Source organism: Neopsephotus bourkii, unplaced genomic scaffold (assembly GCF_033783945.1).
Source record: "Neopsephotus bourkii isolate Nb327-2 ecotype Australia unplaced genomic scaffold, CSIRO-AGI_Nbou_v1 NB_414, whole genome shotgun sequence".
NCBI lineage: Eukaryota > Metazoa > Chordata > Aves > Psittaciformes > Psittacidae > Neopsephotus > Neopsephotus bourkii.
The window spans coordinates 790,791-803,733 of record NW_026900918.1 but is presented as its reverse complement, the minus strand read 5'-3'; positions in this window follow the sequence as shown (position 1 = coordinate 803,733).

The following is a 12,943-nucleotide window of genomic DNA, read 5'->3' as shown; positions in this document are numbered from 1 at the left end:
AGAAAGGAGAGAATTCAAACAGTGCTACAAGGGGCACTAAACCAAAAATAAGGTCCCACAAATTTGGGCTTTACATTAATATTCTCATATTCCGATGTCCTACATTCATGATCTGAACTCTCCTTGCTCTGCTGCCCCAGAGATTTGCACTTCCCTTTCTTGCACTTCCCACTGCAGGGCTTCTTTTCCCCTTTGCAGAGGGCCTGAAGCTAACTGACGAACTTGGCTTTCCAGGCTTCAAAGACAGCCTCAATGGTGCCATGCTTGATCTGGGCCACCTTACAGTCCCCATCACCACAAGTCATGATCCCGCTGGTGCTCAGCATCCACAGCCACCTCAGTATTTCTTCCACCCTGGGATAAGATTGAAGTTAGAGGGAAATTAAATGAAGGCCAAGTTAAACAAAGCAGGCAACTAAGAAGCAAGGACCAAGCCTGGAAAGAGGGCTGCAGAGGACTGCAGGACAGGCACCAGGCATTGTGGACTCTCCCTCACCTGCTGGCTCAGAGCACACACAGTCTGAACACCACCACACCTGCATTAGACATGAAAAAAATGCTTCCCTGTGAGGGTGCTGAGGCGCTGGCACAGGGTGCCCAGAGAAGCTGTGGCTGCCCCATCCCTGACAGTGCTCAAGGCCGGGCTGGACGAAGGGGCTTGGAGCAAGCTGCTCTAGAAGAGGTATCCCTGCCCATGGAAAAGCTTTAAGGTCTCTTCCAACCCAAAGCATCCCATGATTTGAAAACGTCTCTGCTATAAAACCCGTGTGATAAGAGGTGAGCTCTGGAAACAAGCTCCTTTATGCTATGCTTGGTCAAAATGGCACATGCCTGACACATTTCCTGTGGCTCCAGTTACACAAAAATAACAACCAGGTGACAAGTCATTCTAACCCCAACTGTTCTATGATTCTATGATTTTACTGACCAAGACAAAACTCATTACAAAGCTCAGATACTGCCGTATGCCCACTTCTACAGGCAACCTGTGCCAGTGTCTCACCACACTCACAGGGAAGAGCTTTTTTCCTAATGGCCATTCCCAGTCTCCTGTTTGTCAGGATAAAGCCATTTCCCATTGTCCTATCCCTACAGCCCTTATCCAAAGCCCCTCTCCAGGTTTCTCACCAGACCCTTTATGCACTCGGAGCTGCTCGAACGTCTCTGCAGAGCCTTCTCTTCTCCAGGCTGAAGCAGACCAGCTCTCCCAGTCTGGCTCCAGAGCAGAGCACCTGAAAGAGCACTTCTCTCTAAGGAGACCAGCTAGCAAATTAAGAGGATATTTGAGGCCAGGCTGGATAGCGATTGGAGCAACCTCGTCCAGTGGAAGGTGTCCTTGCCTGTGGCATTGGGCTGGAACTGGATGAGCTTTAAGGTCCCTTCCAACACAAAGCAGGTTGGGGTTCTATAATATTGTAAGAGTAAACTTTAAGCTTCATAATAATGTCTCTACTGCAGACCCCACATAAAGGCAGTAGTAAAACTCTTATTTTTATGTATTTTTCACCCGTCTTTCATCTTGTGCAATGACTTCTCATCACCTAAGGAACTCTGATTTTTACACACTGTAGTGTTTCTAAGGCAAGCAACATACTTGAATCTCAGCATTTCAACTCAGCATCATGCACATGGAAAAAAGTAACTCATACCTTTGCTGTGCCAGTGTGAGACCCATTGAAAATCTTTGCACCAGCAACACGGACTGCAGGGTGGCACATCCATTGACTAGCTTGTCTTCTGTCCCTTCAGAAGAGGGATTCCCAATGGGTTTTTCACCCTGTGAAATAAGCACTGTGTCCCGTTCCATCCCTTTTCAAAGCGATGGTAACCCCATTTTTCCCAAAAGCATTGAAAATGCCCATCCTCTGACCAGACTGTCAGCACCATGCAAATGGAACAAAGCACCTGAGTGTTTCTCACCCTACAGAAACATACAAGTAGCTGTCTCCGAAATAGGCCATGCTACAACACACTCATCTCGCACACTGCTGAGATAACAGGCTTTGGATGAAGACAAGAACTTCCCAACTCCTAAAGCAGAACTTTGCTCATCTGAACAAGAAGGATTTAAATTCCCGAGTGGCCTAATCCCACTCTGGTCCCAAAACCAGCCAACCTTCTCATTAACATCACAGGAAAAGTGAGAACACCGTGCAGAATCAGAGTGATTTGCCTGAAGTGACAGAGCAACCCAGGCTGACACACTCCCTCAGTAACAAATGGGAAGTGTGCAGCTGAGTTCTGCTGTAACAGCAGAGCAACAAGGGCATTCAGTTACCCACAGACATAAGACAACCGAGACTGAGCATTACAACCATCAGACACACTGAACTACAGCTGGCACGTGCAACAACCCAGGTGAGCCCACACTGAAGTACCACACTTCACTGCACCAGGGGCTGCCTTTCACCAGCAACTACTCGCTTCCACACACAGATTTTGGGGCTCTTCTCAAAGCACTTACATGCTCTGTTACCTTCTTTTGGGGTTTGGAGGTGAAGAACTGAATGACGATCCAAATGCTGATCCCAAAAGCAACTGCAGAATAGACGTAAAGCCTGTGCAGCCATAAGGACACCAGGCAAGTAGAGAAGAAGCTCCAGGTGTCCACTGAGACATCTAAATCTAAAACAGATCTCAGATTTAGCAAGAGCAGATTCCAACAGCATGAACTGAGAATGAACAGAACCAAAAAAAAAAAAAAAAAGGAGGAAGAGGGCAATTAAGGCAAGGGGCTTCCTCCTCACTCGCACCAGAAACAACCGCCTGATGCACTGGGAAAGAAGAGCTCTACTGGTGCTGCCAGGAAAAAGCAGCTTAGTGGTAGGGGACTCTACTTTGAAAGGAACAGAGGCACCCATCTGTTCACCTGACCTAGTCTCAAGGGAGGTGTGCTGCCTGCCAGGGGCATGGATCAGGGATGTTGCAGAGAGGCTGCCTGCTCTAGTAAGTCCCACTGGCTATTACCCACTTACAGCAATCCATGTGGGTGCTAGTGATGTACATAGCAGTAGCCTGGAGAACATAAAGAAGGACTACAGAGGCCTGAGAGAGGTGGTTAGAGGCTCTGGAGCTCATGTTGTCTTTTCATCCATTCTCCAGGATACAGAGGAGGACCCTAAAAAGGCCAGGAGGATTGGCCAGGTTAACAAACGGTTAAAAGGGTGGTGCCATAGTCAGGGGTTTGTGTATCTTGAATATGCAACCCAAGTTAGTGGGCCAGGTCTACTGGGGGCTGGTGGAGTTGGTCTGAAGAACGGGAAGAGCGGTTTTGGTAGGAGGCTTGCCAGACTGGTCAAGGATCCTTTAAACTAGATGTGTTGGAGGAGGGAGGCACCATTCCATCCCAACACACCCAGTCAGTTGCCAGCACCTATAATAAATGCTTGGAGCAATGTACAGATATTCCAGCCACTCCAGCCAATGAGCCGACCTCATTTGGAGCTTGGCTCAGATGCCTCTATACAAACGCCCGTAGCATGGGGAACAAACAAGAGGAATTAGAGATGTGGGCACGTCTACAGGGATATGATATAATAGGCATCACAGAAACGTGGTGGGATGGCTCCTATGACTGGAGTGTTGGAATGGAAGGTTACAGACTCTTTAGAAATGACAGGCCTGGCAGGCAGGGAGGGGGAGTTGCCCTTTATGTTAGGGATAGGCTGGAGAGTATGGAACTGTCTGGGGGCAGGGGAGCAGTCAATAGAGAGTTTGTGGGTCAGGGTTAAAGGGAGAACAGTTATGGGGGACATTACTGTGGGGATCTGTTACAGACCGCCTGATCAAGAGGAATCTGCGGATGAAGCACTCTACAGACAGATAAGAAAAGCTTCACGCTCACAGGCCCTTGTTCTCATGGGTGACTTCAACCACCCTGATATCTGTTGGAGTGATGGAATGGCTTAGCACAAGCAATCCAGGAGCTTCCTTGATTGTGTGGAAGACAGCTTCCTTCTGCAAGTAATAGAGGAGCCGACAAGGAGAGGTGCCATGCTTGACCTCCTGCTCACCAACAGGGAAGGGGTCGTTGGAAATGTGAAGCTCCAGGGCAGCCTTGGTTGCAGCGATCATGAGATGGTCGAATTCGAGATCCTCAGGACAGCGAGGAGAGCGTGCAGCAAGCTCACTGCTCTGGACTTCAAGAGAGCAGACTTTGGCCTCTTCAGGAACCTGCTTAGTAAGGTTCCATGGGATATAGCCCTAGAGGGCAGGGGGGCCCAAGACTGTTGGTTGATATTCAAGGATCACCTACTGCAAGCTTGGGAGTGTTGCATCCCAACTAGAAGGAAGCACAGCAGGAGGGCCAGGAGACCTCCTTGGGTGGATAAGGAGCTGCTGAAGAAAAGTCAAAAGAAAAAAGAGGCTTATAAAAGGTGGAAGCAAGGACAGGCGGCCTGGGAAGAATACAGGGATGTTGTCCAGGAAGCTAGGGACCAGGTTAGGAAAGCTAAGGTCCAGTTAGAATTAAACTTGGCTAGGGATGTTAAGGATAACAGGAAGGGATTCTATAGGTACATAGCGATTAAAAGACAGACTAGGGACAACATAGGTGCCCTCCGGAACCTATCAGGAGAACTGCCTACGTTGGAGAAGGCTGAGGTTCTCAATGACTTCTTTGCCTCAGTCTTTACTGGCAAAGGCTCTGACCACACCACCCAAGTCTTGGAAGTCAGATGCAGTGACTGTGAGAATGGAGACCCTAGGCCCACTGTAGGAGAGGATCAGGTTCAAGACCATCTTAAGAACCAGAATGTACCCAAGTCCATGGGACCTGACGAAATCCATTTGCAGGTCTGGAAGGAGCTGGCAAATGAAGTTGCTAAGCCACTGGCCATCATATTTGAAAAATCATGGCAGTCAGGTGAAGTTCCCAATGACTGGAAAAAGGGTAATATAACCCCCATTTTCAAGAAGGGGAAAATGGATGACCGAGGAATTACAGACCAGTCAATCTCACCCCTGTGCTGGCAAAATCTTGGAGCAGATTCTCCTGGAAAGCATGCTAAGGCACATGAAAATCAATGAGGTGCTCGGTGACAGCCAGCATGGCTTCACTAAGGGGAAATCCTGCCTGACCAATTTGGTGGCTTTCTATGATGGGGCTACAGAACTGATGGACAGCGGTAGAGCATTTGATGTCATCTACCTGGACTTGTGTAAAGCATTTGACACTGTCCCACATGACATGATTGTCTCTAAATTGGAGAGACATCAATTTGATGAATGGACCATTCAGTGGATAAAGAACTGGCTGGATGGCCACATGAGAAGAGTTGTGGTCAATGGCTCAATGTCTGGCTGGAGACAGTAATGAGTGGTGTCCCTCAGGGATCATTCTTGTTCAACATCTTCGTTGCTGACAGGGACAGTGGGATTGAGTGCGCCCTCAGCAAGTTTGCCGATGACAGCAAGCTGTGTGGCTCGGTTGATCCGCTGGAGGGAAGGAATGCCATCCGTATCCTGGGCTGCATCAAAAGGAGCGTGACCAGCAGGTCTACTCTGCTCTCATGAGACCTCACTTGGAGTATTGTGTGCAGTTCTGGTGTCCTCAACATAAAAAGGACATGGAACTGTTGGAACAAGTCCACAGGAGAGCAATGAGGATGATCAGGGGGCTGGAGCATCTCCCATATGAAGATCGGCTGAGAAAGTTGGGGCTGTTCAGCCTGGAGAAGAGAAGGCTGCGCGGAGACCTCAGAGCAGCCTTCCAGTATTTGAAGGGGGACTACACAGATGCTGGAGGGGGACTCTTCACTAGGGACTGTAGTGATAGGACAAGGGGTAATGGGTTAAAACTTAAACAGGGGAAGTTTAGATTGCACAGAAGGAAGAAGTTCCTTACTTTTGCACAGATCCAACATGTGCAAATCTCTCGAGCTACAAAGCTCCATGGCAAGGGGCAAATCACCTCCAAGTGCTTGCTGCTGAGCACAACCCTTGCTCGTACACATGAGGTGCCACTCTACTTACAAGAGCTCTGACCCAGTGTCAAGGCCAGACCAAAACCTCGATTCAGGTCACAACCCTGACGGGAAGCCCTTCACCAGCAACACTGAACCCCCCAAAGACCAGAGCCGGGAGCGCTGCGGCTCTGCAGCAGCCCCAGTGAACCCCTCCAGGGGCGCTCCGGGAACCTGCAGCACCCCGGGAACCCCGCTCCGCCCCGTGCAACCCCGGCAATTCCCCATGGAACACCCCCACCTCCCCCGTGCCTGGCCGCCGAGGGAGCTGCCCCTCACCCCCGGGCCTGCCCTACCCCTGCCCCTCTGCACGCACCACTGACTCCTGCTCGGGGCTCGCCCGACCCAGGGAACCACGGCAGATCCTCACGCAAACCTCTCGTCCCCTTGCCCTGAAACCACCTCACGGCTGTTACCCCACACCCGCCCATTACCCACCAGAACATCCTCCCCGCTGCAGTTCCCTTCCACACACCCCCGAGCTCCTACACGGCCAACCCCGGCTCCGCCATTCCCACACACACACGGCCCCGCTCCCTCCCGGCCCTCGCACGGACACCGCCCCCTCCGCTCCGGCCACAGCGCAACCCCCGCTCCCGCGGCCCGCACCTCCGGAGAGCTCCCTCCTCGGACCAGGGGACGCCATTTCCGGCCGTCTCCAGCCGTGTCCGGCCGCGGCGCGCTCTTGCCCTCCAGGCGCACTTCGCAAAGCGACCGCGAGGCGGGCAATGCGCAGGGACGGACACAGAGGAGCCAAGGCACGGCGGAGTCAGCCAATGACAGCACAGCACGGGGCGGCCCCGGCCAATGAACAAACAGCGCGGGGCAGCTCGGAGCGCAGCTGCCCGCCCCTGTGGCAGCCGCGACCGCGTCCATTTCCGCCCGCACGCCCGGGATCCGCCTCCCTGCCGGGGCCGTGGGGCGAGCGCGGCGCGGCGGGAAGCGCTTTGAGATCGCCGCTCCCGCAGCCAAGTCTTGGGAAGGCGCAGCGCGAATGAGTGAAGGGAGGGAGGGAGGGAGGGAGGGAGTGAGTGACAGACGGCGCTGTCAGGGCCGGGGGCGGCTCCGGTCTATGGTGGGAGGCCCATGGGGAATCCGGTGTGAAGCCGTGGCTGTGGCGGGGGCAGCGCCGTGTGGGAGCGGTTGTGGAGCCGAGGAGCTGGCAAGGCCCGAGGCGCGGGGAGACGGTGGGAGGCGGGCCCGGAATGACGGGGCCAGGCCCCGTCTCTGCTGGCGGCAAGAAACCGTGCTGGGAGGCAGCGCCCGAGACGGAACGGCTGAATCCAGTTCTTCCTGCTGGAACGGCTGCACAGCCAAGGCTGGAGGAATGGCGGTGCGCCTCTGTGCTTGTTACGGTCTGCTTTGGTTAGTGGTGTTCTGCTGCTGTTCTACTCTTGCTAGGCTGTTGTTGATCTGTTGTTGCTGCTCTCATCTTCTACCGCAGTTGTCATGATGATGATGATGATGATGATGATGATGATGATGACTGTGAAGGTGCAATCTTCCCCCGCTCACATTCCCACTTTTTATGTCCCCACTTCAAATAAACGGTCTGTGTTCACATCTGCCTTCCCCGTGTTTGGCTCCTGGGCCAGAGCGCAGGGTGCTGCTTTCCAGCCCCCTCTGCTTGTGGGTACTTGCTTCCCCTGTTCCAACACAGCCGTGTGGTTGGACAGCAGTTATTACTATCTTTATTATTATTACAATTGATTATTATTTCACTGGGTTTTCTCCACTTTGGCTCTGCTTCGAGCAGTGGCTATTTCAGGGCAAGATTGCCCAGGTGTGCTGGGAAGGACACTTAATCACCACGCTGTGGTTTCTAGGGTTTCCCATGGAGAGACCAGCCCAGCCCAGGGGCAGGCAGCAGGTAGCCCTTGGGGATGCTCTGAAGGCACCTCTGAGATCAGATGACAGCGAAGAGCCAGGGCCAGGTCGGCTGCCCCATCACTGAGTGCTGCCTCTGCCTGCGGATGCCCCCCATGGTGCTGCAGCATCCAGTCTGCAGAGGGTCAAGGACAGGCAAGCGCAAGGCGCAAGCGGGGTGGGGCAGCCACAGGCTGCACGTGGAAGAGCTCCTGCCCTTGCATCACCGTTTCCTTTCAGACACCTGCAGCTCCCCTGGCATCTGCCCCCAAAAGGCACCCTTGAGCAGCCCCCCGAGGACCTGAGCCAGCCCCTGTGCCCATTGCATGGGAACACTGGGCATGGGAACAGGGGAAACCACAGGGCTGGAGATGGAGCCCTGCCTCCCATGGGCAGAGTGTGAGCATTCCTTGCAAGGCCCCTTTGAAACGGCAGCACAGCAGCAGCACCCTCCTCTGTGCCCAGCTCTGAGCAGAAAGACCTGAAGGAACATGAGGGCTGCACGTCTCAACACAACACATTTGTCCCCAGCAAGGACACCCTAGATTACAATGCGTGCCAGTGCTGGGCTGACCCCTGAGAGCTCAGGAGGAGCCTGCGAAGCCCTCATTAGCTGTAAAGACCAAAGCTTGCTGTGGCTGCATTAAACCCAGTCCAGTTCTAAGCACAGCTTTTCGCTGAATCTCAAGCGTGGCACTTGGCAGCTGCTGAGATCGGAACCCCGGTCATTTGCCTCGGGTTTGTTGTTTTCCATGGGGATTCCCTGTGTGCCTCCGCTCCCTCCTGGGAAGTTGTTCCCCTGAGCTGGCCCGTGGGGGTCATGGTCAGGGAGATGCTCAGGGGATTCGTGTTGTGTGTGGCCCGTGTCATCATCCCTGCCATGGTGCCTGCCTGGTGGGGCACAGCAGGGCTGTGGAAGCTGCAGGCACAGAGGCGAGGGTGGGCTAAGGGCAGGGGTGGCCCAGGGACAGTGGCTGTGAGGGGCGCGGGTGGCACAGGGCTGTCAGTAGCAGGCGGGTGGAACAGGGCCACGAGCTGTAGAAGGCGGCGACTGCCGAGGTGCGGCCGCGCGGCTCCCGCAGCGCGTTCCGGGCCGGTGGCCATTGCTGCTGCGGTCGGAAGCGATGGCGCTGCCGAGTCCGCGGCGCTGCCCCTGGCGCTGCCCCTGGTGCTGACCTGCCTGGCGCAGGGATCGCTGCTGGGAGAAGCGCTGGGCGTGGGGGGAGCCTGGTTTGCGCTGCGGTCCCACACGCCTGCCAGGCACCCTCCGGCCTGGCACCCTCCAGCATGGTTCGTGCTCCCCCAGCGCCCCCCCTGACTTCTTCCCCCCTACAGGCCGAGCCTCATTGCCCGCTTCCCAACTCCATGGGCCCAGGCCTACCGGCGCCCGACCTTCAGCAGGGCCGGGATCGGCCGCCCGGCCACAGGAGTCGGCCGCAGGGACAGCGCCCTGACCCACGGCAACTGCCTGGGGTGAGCGCGGGGGTAGGAAGTGGGTGGGATAAGGTCACGGGTGGCCCAGGGACACTCCTTGTCTGAGGCACGGGTAACACAGGCACACAGGTTGTCAGGGGTGCAGGTGGAACAGGGACATGGGTGGCACAGGGACATGGTTGGCACAAGGATATCGATGGCACAGGGACATGCTTGGCACAGAGACACGGGTGGCATGGTGATACAGATAGCACAGGGACACTGGTTGTCAGGAACACAGGTGGCACAGGGGCACGGGTGGCAGAAGGACACAGGTGGGATAAGGACACGGGTGGCAGAGCAACACTCCTTGTCCGGGACACAGTTGGCACAGGGACACTGGTTTTAAGGGATGCTGGTGGCACAGGGATACGGGTGGGATAAGGACATGGGTGGCAAAGCTATGGTGGTGCTGGGCCCATAGCTCTGCCTGTGGTGCTGCCCTGCGTGATGCTGCTGGGATCACTGCAGGGCGCAGTGGGGTCCTGGTGTGTGATACGGTCCTGCAGGCCTGCACGGCTCCTGCCCCCATGTCACCCGCATGGCAAAATGGACTCTAACGGTGGCTGGGCAGCAGGCACCGCCTGTGCTGAGAGCACCCGGTGCGGGCACTGCTGCCTTGAGGGAGAGCGGGGGGAGGACGGGATCTGATCCTCCCGCCGCTAACGGTGGCGCTGACCGCTGTCCCCCCGCAGAGCCCTGCCGCTGACCGTGCGCTGCTGGTTCCTGCTGCCACTGCACTGCAGCCCTAGGACCGTTTTCCTGCCGGTACGCTGGGACAGCCAGATGCCCAGGGGCTCGCCATGGGCCCGACGCCCAGCCCCGCTCCGCAGCCCAGCGCACAGCTCTTGGCTTCTCCCCACTCTGCCCTGGCCACTCTGCAGGGGGGACACATCCAGGGAGAAGGGGAAGACAGAATCTCTTTGCTGTGCTGACAGCTTTCCAGCCGGAGGCAGCAGCACGCCTGGAGCCCTGTGTGCCCACTTTGATGTGGGTCTGCTCAGCGCCTGCTGAGCTGTAATAAACCCTGCTCACATCCTGGGCTGGGCTTGCAGATGTGAGAGGGGGATGTAGTCTGCAGCTGTGCAGGGAAGGGTTTTCTCCAGGGTGGGTCAGTCGGGAAGGGTTTGCTGTGTCTAGGCCAGCAGCATCCTCCCTCCCCGTTGCCTTGGTCATAAAGAGCCTGGAGGCTGCTTGCTCCCAGAGTGGATCCAGTTTGGGGTGCTCAGACTTTGCCCTCTATGGATGTTCTGGAGGGGAGTTGAGCACCGTTGAAGCAAGAGAGGCTCTGGGCTTGGTACCCAGTGCCTGGGAGATGGGATTTATTTCACAGTGATGAGGAGAATGGGAGGCTATGCTCCCCAGAACCAAATCAGTTACTACTGGTCTCTGCCTGTGTTCCAGGAGAAGTGGATGTGTGTGGGGGTGTCCCCACAGTCCTGCAGAGGAGTCTGCTGTGCAGTGCCAGAGAGGACAGGAAAGTAATGTACTGATCATGGGGCGAGCGCCCGCCTGCCAGTGCCATCTGGGAAGAAAGCGTTCACCTTCCCAGCCATCCCAGTACCCAAGAGCTGCTCTGCACCGGAGCCGGGATGCTCCAGGCCGCTGAGACCTGGCTGCTGGGTCACCCAGCTGTGGGGAAGCCCTGGTGTTGTGCTGACCAGCGTCCCTGCAGCCTTGCTCCCCTGCGGTGCTGTGGAACAGCAGGACAGGGTGGGTCCGACCAGGGCCCTGTGAGGAGCAGCAGCTCCCACCTGGGATCCCCGGCTGCTGCCCTGAGCTGCCCGAGCCAGGGCCCTGGGGAGGGGAGCGGAGCAGCTCCTGTGCCTGGAGCCACTCTCAGGATGCTGCGGTGACTCAAGGCTGTTGCCCTGAGCTCTGCTGTTTGGCAAAGACAGCAAAGAAACACAGCAGGGCTGCTTGTGGGAGTCCTTGGCGTGTTGGGTCTCGTCCTGCTCCCAGGGCAGGGGGCCGACCCTAACTGGCTCTCTCCCGCTTGCGCAGGGAACGGGAGGTGCGACAATGGAGCTGCGCACCAGTGACAGGGACCAGGGCTGTGCAGATGGAGGAAGGTGAGCGTAGGTGGGAGCCAGCTCTGTGCCAGGGTTGGGTGGGCCACTGGTGCGGGGCAGCTGCAGGACATGGGTAGCTCAGGTCTGCAGGTGGGATCAGCTTGAGGTGTGCCCTGGAAAGGAGGAACGTGCTGGTGCTGAGGCGTTTTCTCCCGTGTGCCCATGGTGGCTCGGGTCCCGTGGCTCAGTGCAAGATGTGGTCACGTCTGGCAGTTTGTGTGGTTTGTGGTTCGGGTGGGCAGTGGGCAAGGAGCGTCTGTGGAGGTGGGAGGGGCCACTGGCCTGTGGAGCCCCAGCGGGCTCCTGTGACAGCTTCCCCGTGGATCTCTTGTGGCCAGCTGCTGCCCCAGGGCATCGCAGCCTTGTCCGCAGCCTAAGGCCATGTCCCTGGCTGTGCCCTCCAAGATGGGCATGCAGGGAGGAGTGAGAAGGGACAACCCCCTCGGTAGAGGCCAAACGCCCCTGCTGGGAGCTGCTCCTGACTTGTCTCCTCCTGTAGCTGTCAGGAGGGCTGAGGAGAAGCGGCGGCAGTCCCTGAGCCCACCACCATCGCCAGGAAAGGGAAGGCCACGCAGGAGGAGCATCTGCCTGCTGGTGCCCTGGGACAATGAACCACTGGTGCTGGTACGTCTCTGTCTCACAGCCTCTTTTGCCCTCGTCTGGGGACAGAATGTGCCCAGTGCAATCCCTGCAGGGCTGGGGGCAGGCTGAGCTGCCTGCCTTGGGGCAGGAGGTCTCATCCTTGGCTGAGTGGGAAGTGATGCTCTCCCCTGCCCCAGTGTCTGGTGGGCTGTGCGTGACTGTGCTGCCCGCTGCCAGAGCAGGTACTGGGCTGGGCAAGGGTGCTGTGCCCTCAGGGCCAAGCTGGGGGGCCAAAATGAATGGGGACCAGAGCTCTGTGGTGGCTGTGGCAGAACCATGGCTTCCCGGCTCTGGCACCAGCCTGCTTCCACACCTCCTTCAGAGCGTCTCTGCCTGCTTCCCTGAGAAGGAACTAAGCTACTGCTCCCTCTTGGCAGCCCCCTGGGCCTGACCCTGGCTACCCCATCATGGCAGAGACCATAGAGGAGGAGAGGAAGGCAGCGCAGCAGCGGTTGTGCCGACTCCTGGGGTGTAAGGTGGGTAAGGGCAGAGTGGGAATGTGAAGGGCACGGCAAGGAGGAGACAGCCATGGCGCAGGCTGGCAGTGCAGGGGGTGTCCGTGCAGCACAGGCTGAGGAAGCTCCTGGGCCGGTGCTGCCTGGTCCTCGGGTCTGAAACTCCTGGAGCCTGGTGAAGACTCAGGTGGGAGACCTCGTTCCCCACAGTCCCCGGGGTGATGGGCAAGGGTCCCCAGGGCTGGAGCTGTGAGCTGTTCATGCTGGGAGGCTCTGCTAAGGGGTAGTCCCATACAGCAAGTTTTGTGTCCTGATTTCGTGCTCACTCCCAGCAGATGAGGTCCCCAACACCAGTGGGGAAGGTACGTCCCTGGGCACAGCCATCGCCCAGGGCTCCTTGGGCACCAGCTGCACACGGGCAGCGTCTGCAACCATAACATCAGTGGTTTCTGGGCTGGCCGATTCCAGCAGC